Source organism: Tiliqua scincoides, chromosome 1 (genome assembly GCF_035046505.1).
Source record: "Tiliqua scincoides isolate rTilSci1 chromosome 1, rTilSci1.hap2, whole genome shotgun sequence".
Classification (NCBI taxonomy): Eukaryota; Metazoa; Chordata; class Lepidosauria; order Squamata; family Scincidae; genus Tiliqua; species Tiliqua scincoides.
The window spans coordinates 111,926,108-111,941,708 of NC_089821.1; the positions used below are offsets into that span (position 1 = coordinate 111,926,108).

General features: G+C 43.0%; 1 protein-coding gene and 1 pseudogene across 1 annotated transcript in view; one reads left to right on the plus strand and one right to left on the minus strand.

The window, feature by feature from the left end:
- PDE1A (phosphodiesterase 1A) overlaps positions 1-15,601 on the minus strand; it is a 158,071-nt gene that overhangs the window by 73,968 nt on the left and 68,502 nt on the right. The gene's annotated exons all lie outside the window — the stretch shown is intronic.
- LOC136638009 (5S ribosomal RNA) lies at positions 1,599-1,718 on the plus strand (annotated as a pseudogene).

Here is a 15,601-nt window from a genome sequence, read left to right on the forward strand (position 1 = left end):
TTTTAATGTTTATCTGTTGTTTTGTATTTTTAACCTGATTGTTAGCCACCTTGGGTGCCCTTCAGGGAGAAAGGCAGAATATATATATATATATATATATATATATATATATATATATATATATAGATAGATAGATAGATAGATAGATAGATAGATAGATAGATAGATAGATAGATAGATAGATAGATAGATAGATAGATAGATAGATAGATAGATAGATAGATAGATAGATACTGAAGGTGGGTCTGACTCCACCATAGAATCGCTGTGGGTTAAATTACCAGGTTCAAGGAGCAATGTAATACTGGGGGCATGCTATCGTCCTCTGGACCAGAAACCAGAAAGGGATCTTGAAATGAGGAAACAGATCAGGGAGGTGTCGAGGAGGGACAAGATTGTAATCATGGGGGACTTTAATTATCTTCACATCAATTCGGTCAATTCGTGCTATGGTCAGGAAAGAGAAACCGGTTTTCTTGACATGCGAAATGACTGTGCTTTAGAGCAACTAGTCATAGAGCCCACCAAGACAGGTGACTCTGGATTTAATATTGTGTGGCACTCAGGACCTGGTTAGAGAGATAAATGTTACTGAGCCATTGCGCAACAGTGACCATGCTGCAATTAGTTTCACCATGCATGTCAGGGGAAGAGTGCCAAACAAATCTAAAACAAAGGAAGAAGGGCACCCCAGGAGGGTGCCCGCATGGCTAATGAGCCAAGTTAGAGAGGCCATAAAGGGCAAGGAAGCTTCCTTCCATAAATAAAAGTCTTGCCCTAATGAGGAAAATAAAAAGGAACATAAACTGTGGCAAAAGAAATGTAAGAAGGTGATATGGGAGGCCAAGAGAGACTGTGAGGAACACATGGCCAGCAACATTAAGGGGAATAATAAAAGCTTCTTCAAATATGTTAGAAGCAGGAAACCCGTCAGAGAAGCAGTTGGCAGAAAAGCCTTTTAATTGTTCACTCTAATTATGCGAACGGGATCCAAATATCACATTTGCTGACAACACCATTGTATTCATTATTAATCTGGATGCTTCTGAAATGTTTTTGTCTTGTCAGATACTGTTGCAAGCACTGGTCTCGAAAGGTCAGTGCTGCTTTTGTCCAATGATGAGGTACGTAAATGATAGATATTCTTATTTTCCATTGCCAATAACTCAGAGTTAATCTAGTTATACAATTATCGTCTGCAGTCCTGGGGTATACTGAATCATTCTACCACAATGCAACTGTCCAGAAGCCATCCTTTAATGGTCCCAGTAGTTGTGTGGATCCACCCTTGGTGTAGCTGGTTCAGTAAAGATGTCTATTAGTGCACTGCTTGGATCACTTCTGAGACTGAGTGCCAAACTGCACATTATGTTGATAACGTTATTGGCTCTGGTGTACTTGATTTTTCTTCTGTAAATAGCAGCTGGGTGTGTGTGTGTGTGTGTGTGTGAGAGAGAGAGAGAGAGAGGGAGAGAGAGACAGAGAAATCAAGACTACAGTATCAGGCAGGGAGTCGATTAACTCTTTGTCTCCACCATAGTCCCAATCCAGAATGGCCCCCTCACAGCTTCTGTTTGCCCCACCAGTAGGAGGGTTAATCCCAGAGCAACTGTTACCCTGCACATGCCCAATCTCGTCTGATCTTGGAAGCTAAGCAGGGTCAGGCCTGGTTAGTACTTGGATGGGAGACCACCTGAGAATACCGGGTGCTGTAGGCTTATACCATAGTCTTTCGAGACTGAAGGTTGCCAACCAAATAGCAGTTATAGGGGAACAAAAACTGATCATTTTGTTACAGAAATGTAGTTTGGCCATGACAGGGAAACAATTTTACACTGTTGATGGCAACTCTCATTGGGAGCTAATTAATAATACGCACTCACTGAATTTGCAAGCTAGTTTTTTTGCCTTATGGCCTCAAAGCAGCAAACTCAATAATTAAAAACAGGATAGAAATCACAGAAAAAGACACCATCAAATCATAGATTGCTACAGTAATAATCAACTGAAAAACTACCCATCACAGGCAGTTCCTGAGCTGCACTGAAATAAACAGGCCATAAGCAAATGCCTAAGGGCCTGATTTAATGTGCTAGCCCAGCACTGGCATGCACTTTTGCAAACATGCCGTGAGGCACACCTATGACAGTCTACACAGGTCCGGCACCGGAGCAGGTTCAGCGCGAACCCACACTGAGTCAGTGCTGAGCAGAGGATGGTGGACCGCCACCCGGAGCTCTGGGCAGCAGAGAGGTAAGTCTGGGCAGGGGAAGGCGTTCTGCGCCAGGGGGAGGGTGGGGGGAGGCATGGCAGGGTTAGGGAGCAGGGTAAGAAGGGGCGAAGGTGGTGGCAGGCCCTGCTGCCATATCCTAACCCCCATCCCAGCCTGGGAGACCTGACACAGGTCTCTCTGAATCTGCGCCAGCTCAATAGTGGGCGCAGATCCAAGAAGACCCATTGGGGCCACCTGGTCAGGGCGCAGATCCAAGAAGACCCATTGGGACTTCTTGGGGCTTACACAGGGTAAGGGAATGTAAGCTTCCTTGCCCCAAGTAGTTCCAGCACTGCTTCCCAGCCCAGTTGGATGCAGCAGTAGTGCTGGGAAGCATAGGTTTGCGCCATGAATGTCATAAAATAACAGGCAGCATGGTTCCAAAGGGGAAGCAAGTTCCAGAGCCTCGGATCCACCATGGAGAAGACTCTTTCTCATGTGATCTCTAACTACTCCTCACCAGGGACAGGCCAATGAATCTGCAGTGGCATAGAACATTGTAGGGAACAGCTTTCCATGACACCACAATTGCGCACATGGCAGTAGTGTCTGTCCTTAACGTATCAAGAACTTTGCACCACGCTTCCTTCAAAAGCTTTTCACAACTTTGCACTCAGGTGTGACATCAAGAGTCTTCTGGTAAGGATGATACAGCACTACAGATAATGGCATAACAGTGTCATACCTGTTGCCTCCTCACCCTGACCATAATTGGTGCTAAAAGAACAGTAAATGTTTATATAGTGCTTCAAAGTGCTTCATGTACATTGTCCCAAGAATCCTTACTTTACCTCCCTATAAGGTAAATCCTCACATTGCAGATGAGGTGCTGAGGCTGAGAGACATTGGCTTGGTTAAGAAGACCATATGAGTTCATGATGGAGAGGAGGAGTTTAAACCAGGGACTTTCTCACTCACAGTTAAATCTTTTAGCCCTTATAATAGCTCTCAAGCAATGCAAAGGATTTGGTGTTATGTGCTAACACCATGTGCAGCACAATACTGACGAAGCAGTATTGTCTCTGTGGCACATATTCATAATCTGCTTGAGGGTGACCTTAATCCAGGGCAACTGGTCCCATAATAACTCAGGGAACAATTGTATCCTCCCCCCTCTCCAGCCAATGCAGCCATTGGCAAAGGTGGCATCCAGTTGGGGGGGGGGGTGAAATCTAAGGACAAACAGGAAGTTAGTGTAAAACATTTATACTTAGCTCTCGGTAAGCCACCAAGACCTGGGACCACCTATGGGTCTTCTCTGACATACACCACCACTTTTGGTGGCATATAGCTGTGCGGAGAAAAGGGGTGGGGAGCTTCTCAGTGAAGGGGATAGGATCCAGCATATGCCACTGCAGCTGGACTCACCCCCACCACCTCCCAGTCCCATGCCTTCCCCCTTCTCACTCGGTTATTCCCTCAGTCCTCATCCTCCCTACCGACTTACCAGGTCTGGTGGGTGCAGCAGGGGCTGACAGTGGATCTGCAGTGCTGCTGCCTCTTGCAGCAGTGTTCACAGAAGTGCTACATGCGCCATCGACAACCATTTTACAACAGCAGAAGTAACTTCTGCTGTTGTCATGCTTCCTGCCCAGCTGCCCTATCCTGCTTAGGACTGGGCTGCCATTGTCAGTGATGGAAGGCAATGATCCACAAGCACAAGCTGTCCTATAGGAAAAGAAATTGGTGGGCCTTGATTGTGCTTACATCTACTGGATGGCATTCCAAATCTATTCATAGCCAAGTCTCTGGTAACACTAAAAATTATATTATCTCAGCCTTTCAGGAAACTGTTTAACATGTGACTGCTTTGCTGGGAGAAATATTTTCAGAGCAATAACAGCAACTGGATCTGAAATAAAATGTACACTGAGCACCAGTGATGCATGTTCAATGGTACGAGGCCGATTGCAACAAGTTCCCAGATTGCGGGACTGAAATGGCTGCATCCCACTCCCTCTTCTATTATTGGCATGTTTGTTTTAAAGTTCTTTTGGGGTCTTTTAAAAAAATCGGATCTGTTATGAATGTCTCTTTGTGAAGCGACTCTCTGCTGTACGTCCATGTCAAGATAGTAACAGGGAGTAATTAATAATGGTTGGCCGAGGCAGACACATTTTACGCAGTTGAGACAAGGAACAGGGAAAAAGGTTACTGAAGGCATTTTCCCATGAGCTTCTTGTTCCCTGCCTTCTATAAACCTTCTCATCTGAGAAAACTCAGATGGGTCATTTCATCCCCCCAAAAAGTACACAAGGAAATGGGGGTAGGGTGATGATGTGGAACGAAGAACAAGCCATGACATTTGTTTATGCAAAGGCGGTTTCCACTGATGGTGGCACAGATTGACAGATCTCTGCAGCGCTCTATACAGGTGCTGGAGATGAATGAAAACAAAGATTTAGGCACAAACAATGTGCCTAGAAAGCAGCCCTGTAAAGAGCGAAAAGGTTCCTAATTCTCTTGCTCTCTCATGTGTAGTTTGGGAATAGTGAATTCAGGATACAGTGTCCATGCTTCTCTTTTAAAAAAAAATGCTCTTGTTGCTATAATTGCCTTTTTACATGTTCAGGATAAACTGTGGAAACAGGCTACTGCTTCAACATCTGTTCTTGTACTGGGATATTTTAATCAAAGTAACAATATGCCTCGTGCCCCCTGTTAACTGAGCAAAGAAGCACCTTTCACCGTGGGGACTCAACTATCCCTATGCATCCCAGCATTTTGGTGGCTCCTGATGGTGCCTCCAACGTGTTTCTTTTTAAGATGGTGACTCCTCTTGGGATGGGGGATTATCTTCTCGTTCCATTTGCTATGTAAACCAGCGTTTCTCAACATTTGTCCTCCGGCGTACCACTTCACATGGTCCACCTATTCAAAGTACCACCGGAAGTAACTGACAATGACATCATCGCCAGTTACTTCTGGGTTGGGAAGCCATATACAACAAACACCAGTAGGGGTTTTAGGGTGGATGGAAGGACTTTTTCAAGCATAAAAAAGCATGCTTTGGAGCTCTTCCCACCGAACTGAGCTTCTTACCACTGTTTGTTACCATTCCTGATCTCACTGGCAGGCAGCAGGTGTCCAGGGATCCAGGGATTGTATGACTGTATTGTATGATAGTATGATCCAGGGATTTTGTATGATTGAGACATACAAAATTATGCAGGGGATGGACAGAGTGGATAGGGAGATGCTCTTTACAGTCTCACATAACACCAGAACCAGGGGACATCCACTAAAATTGAGTGTTGGAAGAGTGAGACAGACAAGAGAAAATATTTCTTTACTCAGCGTGTGGTTGGTCTGTGGAACTCCTTGCCACAGGATGTGGTGATGGCGACTGGCCTGGACGCCTTTAAAAGGGGATTGGACAAGTTTCTGGAGGAAAAATCCATTATGGGGTACAAGCCATGATGTGTATGCGCAACCTCCTGATTTTAGAAATGGGTTATGTCAGAAGGCCAGATGCAAGGGAGGGCAGCAGGATGCAGGTCTCTTGTTATCTGGTGTGCTCCCTGGTGGGCATTTGGTGGGCCGCCGTGAGATACAGGAAACTGGACTGGATGGGCCTATGGCCTGATCCAGTGGGGCTGTTCTTATGTTCTTAGGGAGTAGCACCAGACACCATCTCAAGTACCACTGGTAGTACCTGTACAACTGGTTGGGAAACACTGATGTAAACCACTTTGAGAACTTCTTTTTTGGAAAGCAGTATATAAATACTCCTGATCATAATAGCCATCACTAAAGCTCAGTTCAAAATGCTTTTTGGTTTCATCTTGTTTCATTTTTTTTTTTTAATCTCCATTTGCCAATGTGTTTTTACCTAATCTCTCAAACTTTCTCTTTTCTAGTTCTGGACACCAAGTATTACTCAGAAAGAGATACAGAAAAGTCCCCAAGGAGTAATTTTCATGTCATTCGCATATCTCCAGCAAAATCAAAACTTATGAAAACCTAGCTCAGCTCACAACAAAGTAGGAAGTTTTGCAAAACATAGATATGCCATATACCTGTGATTGGGCCATATCATCAGCTGCCTGGAGCTAGAAGAGTCTGTGGATTAACAGACAATCTGCTTCTGCAGGTTGGCAATCTTTTCTGTACTCAATTATATAAATTTTCATAATATTTTTGACTAAGCAGCACAGGCCCACTTTTATGGGATATAATTTGAAAAAAAAGTACTGTATACAAATTAACAAAAACACTAAATCAAAGAAATTGGAATAATCAGGAATTCTAAAAAACTAACAAAAGGGTGTTTTGGGGTAAATGTACAAAAGAATGCAATAGCAAGTCTATATCCTGTAAGCCAGTGTCTCTCAAACTGTGGTTTGGGACCCACTAGGTGGGTTGTGAGTCGATTTCAGGTGGTTCCCAATTCATTTCAATATTTTATTTTAATATATTAGAATTGATGCTACCATGGTATGTGACTGTGTCTATTACATCTCTGTACTTTTAACAAGTTACTATTTATATGTTTACACCTATGATAGTAAATGGAATTTACTCCTAGGTAAGGGTGGATAGGATTGCAGTCTAGGATTGTTAAAAAATTTTCTGCTTGAGGACATCACTTCCGGTCATGACATCACTTCCGGTGGACCCTGATAGATTCTAAAAAGTGGGTTCCAGTGCTAAAAATTTGAGAACCACTTCTGTAAGCAATAAAGTACTACCAAGGAATATCTGAAAAGTCTTTGTATTTCCAGTTAACTGCACTGGTTACATTTAGAACTGGGAACGATTTTTTTCTGTAAATCATCGTTCAGTCTGGGTTAACCTCAACCCATGTTAAATCTTATCCAATGTTAATATTTCCCATATCTGTCATGCTATCTTTGAATGGTAGGATGATCTTTCCCCCTGTTTAGCTACAGTTTGGAACAACGCCACTATTAAAAGCGAGGCAATCAGCTCCCTTCCTGTCTGTGGGATGGCTTGCTGGTTCATAACAACCCAACAACACTGCTATAGTATTAAAGGGCAATAAATACCCTGTTAAGTTTATGAAGTGTGCACTCATTCTCACCCAAGATCTTTCCAGCTGAGGTCACCATCACCCACATCAACCAGTAAATATATGAGCCTAGTCCACCTCATCATTTCCAGCCACATTCTTAGAAACCATCTTGATATCGATTTAAACACAATCTCCCGAAAATTCAAGGGTGAAGATTTGAGAGGTTTAATGATCCCTAATTTGGCCCATATGTCTTCTTCCATGTCAGTCTGGAGATGGCATCTTTACAAGCATCAGCCATCCCCTAAATTCACATAAAGCTTCATCTGCGGCTGCTTCTCATTAGAGAGAAACCCAATGCAAACTGCCAAGTACAGAGAACTCAGAGAGTTTCCATCGCAGTAAACTGCATTCAGCTTCACAAATTATTTCTTTTTCATGTTACCTGCCCCTGCAAAAGAGAGGCACTTTGTGTGTGCTTGCCTTGGCTGCTCTGTAAAAAGCCTCCTTTCGCAATCCTAAAATATTGTTCTGGCTCTAAATCCTAATATCCTAAAATATTGTTCTGTCAGATATGAACATCCCTTAGGGCAGAAGCTATTGCAAGCAATATGAGACATATCATCTATGTACAGACTTTCTGCTCATATGAAACATTTGCATACCTTTATTTGAGAAGAGTCCTGGACATAGTCTGGAAGCAGAGCACTGTGAATATTGCATCAGAATATTCTTCACAAACAAGAAAAAACCCCACGTTTGGGCTTTTAATGTTTACTGCAGAATCTTCTACTGCTGCATGAGTTCATTTGTACAAGCTAGTTCTTCACTAACTTTGGATCATTGCAAATGACATGATGGGAGGGCCAAAGGGTTTCCAACTGGGTGGTGAAGAGTAATTGACAACATGGTTCAAAGGCCCCCTGTACATACCCATTCAAGATGAAGAAATTTAAAAAGTATCACCTACCAGCGTTTGTTGTGCTTATTGCTTATATCTCATAATATTTATAGAAATATTTTCACTTCTTCCAAGGAATAGGAAGGTGCACATACCATCTCGTTAGCCTAAGAACAACTTTGAGGCTGAGAGACAGTGACTAACATCCAGGGAGCTTCATAACAGAGCAGGGATTTGAACCCTGTTCTCCTTGGTCCAAATTCCACAAGCTAAAAGTTGCACCCCATGGATTATAACGGCAATCATGTTATCAGCACAGGTCAAACAAACCCCCCCTTCTTTAATTGAAAGGGATTTGTGCATTTGCCAGGCATACCTTCAGTACTGGACCATTTACTTGTCTATAACAACCACTGAGCATGTAGAACCTGTGAATGGGCCAGAATTATGCATCCTCTTGAGGAGTAATCACACTTGGTATGAACAATGGATGGGATCTATCCCCCCCCCCACCTTTCCTAAATGGAACTTCTGATTGAAGTTAAGATGCTGCAGCCTTCTAATGAGCCACAGATCTGTGGCAGTACATTTTAGAGGGAGAGGCCAGCCACCTATTCCCTGGTGGTTTACAGCGGCAGCTTAGGAGTGAAAGAATTACCCTAAGAACCAGCTCCTTCTTCCGGGGCTTTTTCCTGCCTTTGCAAAAGACAAAGAGGGAATAATAACTGAAAAGAGGGGATGATCTAGCCTATCAGTCTTTGCTCCTCTCTTCACTTCTTCTCTGGCTTCTGAGATGGCAAACAGAGGAAATCACATGAAGGAGGATGAAAGGGAATGGGAAGAAGAACAAGGAGGTCTCAAGTTGTGTGGAAGATTGTCAGGGCTGGCGACCTGGACAGGGGTGATCAGAGGGAGTATCAATGACAAATGCTTTGCAATGTGCTAAGTGCATCACAAGGAGGTGGACACCAGGGCAGTTGGACCAGGCCTGCTTGCATGCCCAGTGGTCCTGCGCTCATACAGAAGTGAATGGGTTGGAAGCCTTCTTAAAGGATGGAGCTCTGTGTGCATAATGGAAATCTGTGACAGACAAGGAGCCGCTGGATTGGAATATATATATTTAGGGAATGGAATGTGCGGAAACTACCTCAATGGCAAAGCCTCTCCTGATGATTTTAAAATATTTTCTAATATGTTTTGATATGCTTTGGAATATGTTCAATGACAAAATCATTGCCTGTCATCCTTTCTTAGAATACCTAACGTCTTCCATTTTCCATTTTGACCAAGGTCATCATCGGGTGGACTGGAAATGGTGCCACAGCCACATAATTCAGACCATGTGTTTTTCTCCAATGTACAGATGCTATTCTTCAGCTATGCTCCTAACAAAATAGTAATATTGAGAAATGCCAGCCTAATCAGCTTTTTCAACACAGAGAAGAAATGCTGCAGCCAAATTATGCAATAAAGCTTTCCAATCTAATAACACAAACAAAACTTCAATCTGAAAGCCACACGAAACCTGAGGTCTACAGATGACATTTGCTTGAACTTGCAAGTGTTCTTCCTTAGTGTTCATTTGGCTAAGGAGAAGAATCAGGGGGTGCAGATTTGGGGAGAAATGTTCCTTGTGTAATATAAACATATGTTGTGTTGGAAAATTCTTAATCAAAAGGCAGATTAAATCTGACTTCTTCAAGAGGGGAAGTACAAATATTTTAATAATAATAATAATAATAATAATAATAATAATAATAATAATAATAATAATAATAATAATAACAACAACAACAACAACAACAACAACAACAACAACAACAACAACAACAACTTTATTTTTACCCCGCCTTTCTTCCCGAAGGGACTCAAGGCGGCTTACAACAGATTAAAAACATAATTTAAAAACAAATAAAAACATATTAACACATCATAAAAAACAGGAGTCAGAATAAAAAATAGGTAAAAAGAGCATAGAGCAGCAGCAAGTCATAAAAGAATCAGGCCTGTAAAAAAATAACATATTTTTTAACATATTTGTGTGTGTGTGTGTTTGTGTGTGTGTGTTTGTGTGAAGGGTAGGGTGCTGGACACTGGCTTTGTTAAACATTAAGAAGTGCATCAGATCTGCTTTTAACATAACAAGCCACAGCACAATCCTAACCTGCACTGGTATGTCCAGGCTGCATGGCCTGCATTGTACCCAATGCAGGTTAGGAGCAAGCTGAAGGTCACCTCAAGGTTAGGAGATATTTTTCCCCTTGACCCAAATAATGCCCCAGTCTGCCCTATGGGGCTACTTGGATCTACACCAGTTATTTAGATAAGGCAAATTCAAGAAGCTTAGTATAATGCCAGGCCAGCCAGGAGGGGGATTAGGATACGGTGCTGCCACTGATTCCACTCCTCTCCCAGGCCTGATCTGCCCTGTGTTCCACTCCCCCCCCCAAAATGCCCCCAAATGCCCTCTTACCACCCTCTCTGACTCCCTGCACTGCCTGACACAAACCTACCTCTGCTGGCCAGTGCAGGGACAGGCTTTGGCCCAGCTGAATTGGTTTGGGCCTTCGTACTGGCCTAACTGGCTATCGAGTTAGTGCAAACGTGCCTTATGTTACGTATGTAACACTTGGAGCTGACATAGGGAAGCAAGAGGGGCCAGTGTAGCATAATGGATAGGGCTCTGGATTTAGGCCAGGAAGATCTGGGGGGGGGGGGGGAGGCTGGCAGCAAATGTTTGTGCAGCTCCTTTTAACCATAAAGCTCATTAGGCTTATTATCCACAACGGAACATGTATCCTTTGGGAAGGATTGTAAAGAAGCTATGAAATCTGAATATACAAGAAAATTGTCTTGGGTGCATTAAAAAAACAAATACTAAATGAATGTATCAATACAGATGTTTGTTTGTTTGATTGATTGATAAAATCTGATTGCATTGCTAATCGAGATGAGGACTAAAATCTCAGAGAATCAGTTTTGGTTTTTGTTGTTTGGCACCTGACAAAAAATTATGGTTGTTTCCTAACATAGAGTTTCCCCAGCAGTGTACATTTCTAGAATAAAAAAAGGTTTTACAGGCTCATATTAGCAGACAGATGATTTACTAGCCCTGTCAAGAACAGTGGACAGGCGTCGTTAGAACATAAGGGCAGGAGGTCTGGCTCAGTTGGTAGAGCTGCTGTCTTGTATGCCTGAAGATCTGAGGCTTCCAGTTCAAAACAACCGGAAGTACCCAAGAACTGACAACACGCTGATATACTGATGAGCTGACCCTCGGTGGCAGAGAGGAGTTGCCGTCAAGTGGAGCGTGGGAGGCGAAGGGCCAGAAAGAGGCCAGACCAGGAAGGAATCCAGCTGGAACGAGGAGTTCTATGAAAGACTAGAACTATTCAATTGTAAAAATCCCTACGGGGGTTTAGAACAGCCTGCCTATGTAAACCACCTTGGATTAAAGTCTGAGGAGAAATCTGATGACCAAAGAAAGGCGGTATATAAATACCTATATAAATAAGTGAGGATCAGGCATTCTCCACTGAATGACAATCTAAAACTACAAAAATTAACCCAAAACTGTGATACTACAGTTACAGCTTTATTACAGATATTACAGATATTACAGCACAGCACACCTGTGCTGTAAGTTGAAGAGGAAAAGTACAAAGCCTGCTTTGCTGTAGCTAAACCCTACGAGACAATCAAATCAACCATATGAAGCATTTACCGCAGATACTCAAGTATAAGTCGATCTCACAGATAAGCCGAGGGCAGGTTTTGAGCCATAAATTCTGGAATTTTCTATGACCCTCAGATAAGTCGGGGGTTAAACTTAGGGGGTGTCTGACTCAGTGGCATGCGAAGGTCATTTGACACCCTGGGCCCATAAATTTTTGGCACGTCCCATACAATGAAATAAAAATGAAATAAGATATTCTACAATTAATTCAAATATATTATTAAGAAGCATTAATACACTATCAATCTTTTGCTATGAAATTCAGCATGCTCTGACCTCACAATGTAGTCCAATTATCTCCACTATTGAAAGAAGGTGAGGTGAAGGAAGACCACTGGAAATAAGGCAAGAATTAGCAGCCATCAAAGCACCTATTCCACCTAAAGGAATTGTTCTCTCTCCTGACCCTTTCAAAATTTAATGTGTTACTAGTAAGGATCAAGAAAATACTCAGAGATAATTTCTCAAGCATAAGATTATCCCCCCCCCCCCGGTGGTTAATGTAACATCAAAAGCCTCTAGGAACACATATACAAGAATTTAATTTAAAATATCCATATTATAATAAACAACAAGACAACTAGCAAGGCTGCAAGAACACAACTAGTAAAAAGCCAAAGGGTGAAGTACAACAGAGCAAGCCAATAAGATTATTCACACGCAACCCCAAGTGGGGGTGGGGACCTCAGGTATGGCAATTAATCCCTTACTTCTCCCCCAGGAGGGTTTCAGTGGCTCCTGCATGGGCACAGAACGCTGCAGTGGGATCTCAGAGGCAGCTAAACTTTGCTGCAGAAATGCCTGATTGCCTGGGGATACTGCAGAAGCAAGCATGCTCTCCTAAAAGCTTACCACATAAGCAGCAGTTGCAAGTGCTTTATAGCTCCTGCCAGCATGCAGCTAAGACCTCTAGCTAAAATACCTGTTGCTGCAGAATAATTCTACTTGAAATTCTACTCTCTGCTTTTCCTGTGTTTTACATCTTTGCAAGGTCTCCAGGACTCTTCCAGTGAAAAGGACACACACACAGGGAGATTGCTTTTCTCTCACACACACACAGATGCTCCCCCGCACATACACGAATGCAGGGACTTTTCCCCTCCAGTCCAACTTCATTGGTAAGAATGGGGGAGGGGGGTAGCAAGGAGGTTTGCAAAATACTTTGCAAGGGAGAGATTGAAGTGTGACTGTCTACAGTAAGAGGGGAGGTGGAGAGGAAAACAAGAAGGGGGAATAGACTGGGAGCCCAATCCTAGGCATGCCTACTCAGAAGCAAGTCCCTTAATAGCTGCTGATGGCTACTGTGGCAGATGCCCCTGCCCTGCCCTGTGCATCCAGCTCCTGCAGCTGGGCAACAGCCTGAAGGAGCACATGCTGAACGCACAGCAGCAGCCCCAGCCTACACAACGCCTCCTCTCCACAGATCACTTTCTTTCTCGTCCCAGCTTGCTCCCTCCCACCCTCCCACAATAGTGATTGACTGGCTGCCTCCCCCCACCCTCACTGCTTGGCTATCCCGGAGATAAGGCAGGGCAATGATTCAGGCTGCCTTTCTGGGAAGAAATTTTTCGCCTTATAGGCAAGTATCTACAGTAACTTACAATCTGCAAGCAGATGTTCCAATTCAACTAAGCAAGGAAGCTCACTGAGAGTACCAGGGCAATCCTAAATGTTGCTGGTGCACTGACAGCTGCACAGGTGCTAGCTGTCACAAAAGCATAGTAAAGTATGTTGGTAATGACTCATGAGCAAGCGGTGCTGGTGGAAAGGCCTGTGCTGTCCCAGCGGCACTGTATCCAGATCCCCGGCCACCAACAAAGGTGAGTGCCTCATTGCGTGGCACAGGGGCGGTGGGAGGGCGGTGGGAGGGTGGAATGGAGGCAGAGGAGGAATGGGTTGTGCAGGGTGTGCACAGAGGTGGAATGGGAGGCCTCTGCTGTACCCAATCCCCTCCTCAAGCCTGGCAGCCTTACTCAGGCCTTCTTGGATTTGCGTCAGTGATATAACTGGTGCTGATTTAAGAAGACCCATTGGGAAGTCTGGGGCTTTACTGGGGTAAGGGGACAAATGTCCTTACCTTACTTGCGGTAAGGAGATATCCAACCTCCTCTTAACCAGTGCTGGATAGATACAGCATAGGCCAAGCAGCACTGGTTAGAACTGGGCTGTGACTTGGTAATTTTCTTAACTTGCTTCTGTTCTGCTACTCTATATTTTGTAAAGTTTTGTTTATGAAGTTTTTCTTTCTGAAGAGACTGCTGGGCAAGTTTTAACAAGTTTTCAGTGGCCTTCTTTCTTAGTCATGGTAACCTCCGGTTACTATCTTAGAGTATCTTTTTTCTGTGGGGATGGAAAACTGTCAAGAACAGAACCAAATGAATATGCCCCATTGACAACTTTCTAGATTACTGTTGTAGCTGGAAGAGCAAGTCTTGGGCTCTTCACAGCTGATTAAATCTGTAAGATCCAAAACCCAGCTAAGTGTAATGCTGAAATGATTAACTTTCAGCAGGTGATGCTGTTTGAAAAACAAAATATTTCAAAAAAGGACAAATGTTTCACATATGCTCAGGTGTGATTTTTAACTCCATCACATATTCTGAAAATTAGAAAGCTTTAAACTGTTAAGAAAACATAACATTGGTCAAGCCAAATCTTTTTTTTTTTTAATTAATGTACTTTCCAGCCCTAAAGCAAAATCGTTCATCCTACTCATTTTTGCCATTTCAACTGTCTGCTGAAAGTTAGAGCCAGTGCTGAATTTCGTCTGTCTTCCTTACAATGCTGCAGATATCAAATTGATTCAGAAATCTCCATCAGCTCGGCAATTTGATGTTATTTTCCTCATTGCCTTCCATCTCCTGAAATTCACATCCACACATCATAGTCCCTGGCTATGAAGGTTCATCAGAATGCTCAAGGTTCTCTCTCGTTTGACCAGAATGCCTAATGTTCTGTCTAATCAACTTTTTATCTCAGGGCATCAAGAATTTTCTCTTTATCATTTTGTATAAATTATTAAGAAAAGATATAAAAACAGCAGTAGAATCCAGCAGACATGGGAGATAAAAGCTCATTCTTGCAAGAGTTGGGCTCTTTTCGGAGCTCGGTTTGTAAGAAATTACAATGTGAAGAGTGCATGCTCAAAGCAGGTCTAGGTCTATGATTTGATTTTTCAGAATAAGTTTACCTCTTGCATCTGCTGGACTCTGGTTTGGGTCGTGGCACTATCCTCTGTGGTTTGCTATGAAAAGATCCAGAGACTATCAAGTGACAATAAACTATTCAATGGCAACATGTTCCAGCTTTTTAAATGAAAGCTCTCAATCATCTGTTCACACCAATCTGCTCTCTTCACCACTTAACTCATTCTCTTTCCATGAAAATTCTGTATAATCAACTATCATTCATGTGCCTGTGTCCTCAGATTGTGCTGAACTGTGCACACCAAAGAGGGGGAAATGTCCATTAATGGTGTTCATAGGATTCTCATTACCTTTTGTCCTGCCATTTGCTTAGAGCTGCAGCTTCATTGGATGTCATTTCAATGTACTGATTTAAGACTCTTATGAAGTCTTTCTTATGTAGTTGTCTATGATTTGCCGTTCTCTCCTCTCATCACTTCTTTTCTCCTTTTTTCCTTTCAACACATTTGATGCCAATAATTTCAAAATAATTACATGCGTTAATGGAAAGTATTTTGTATCCCCCATTTGC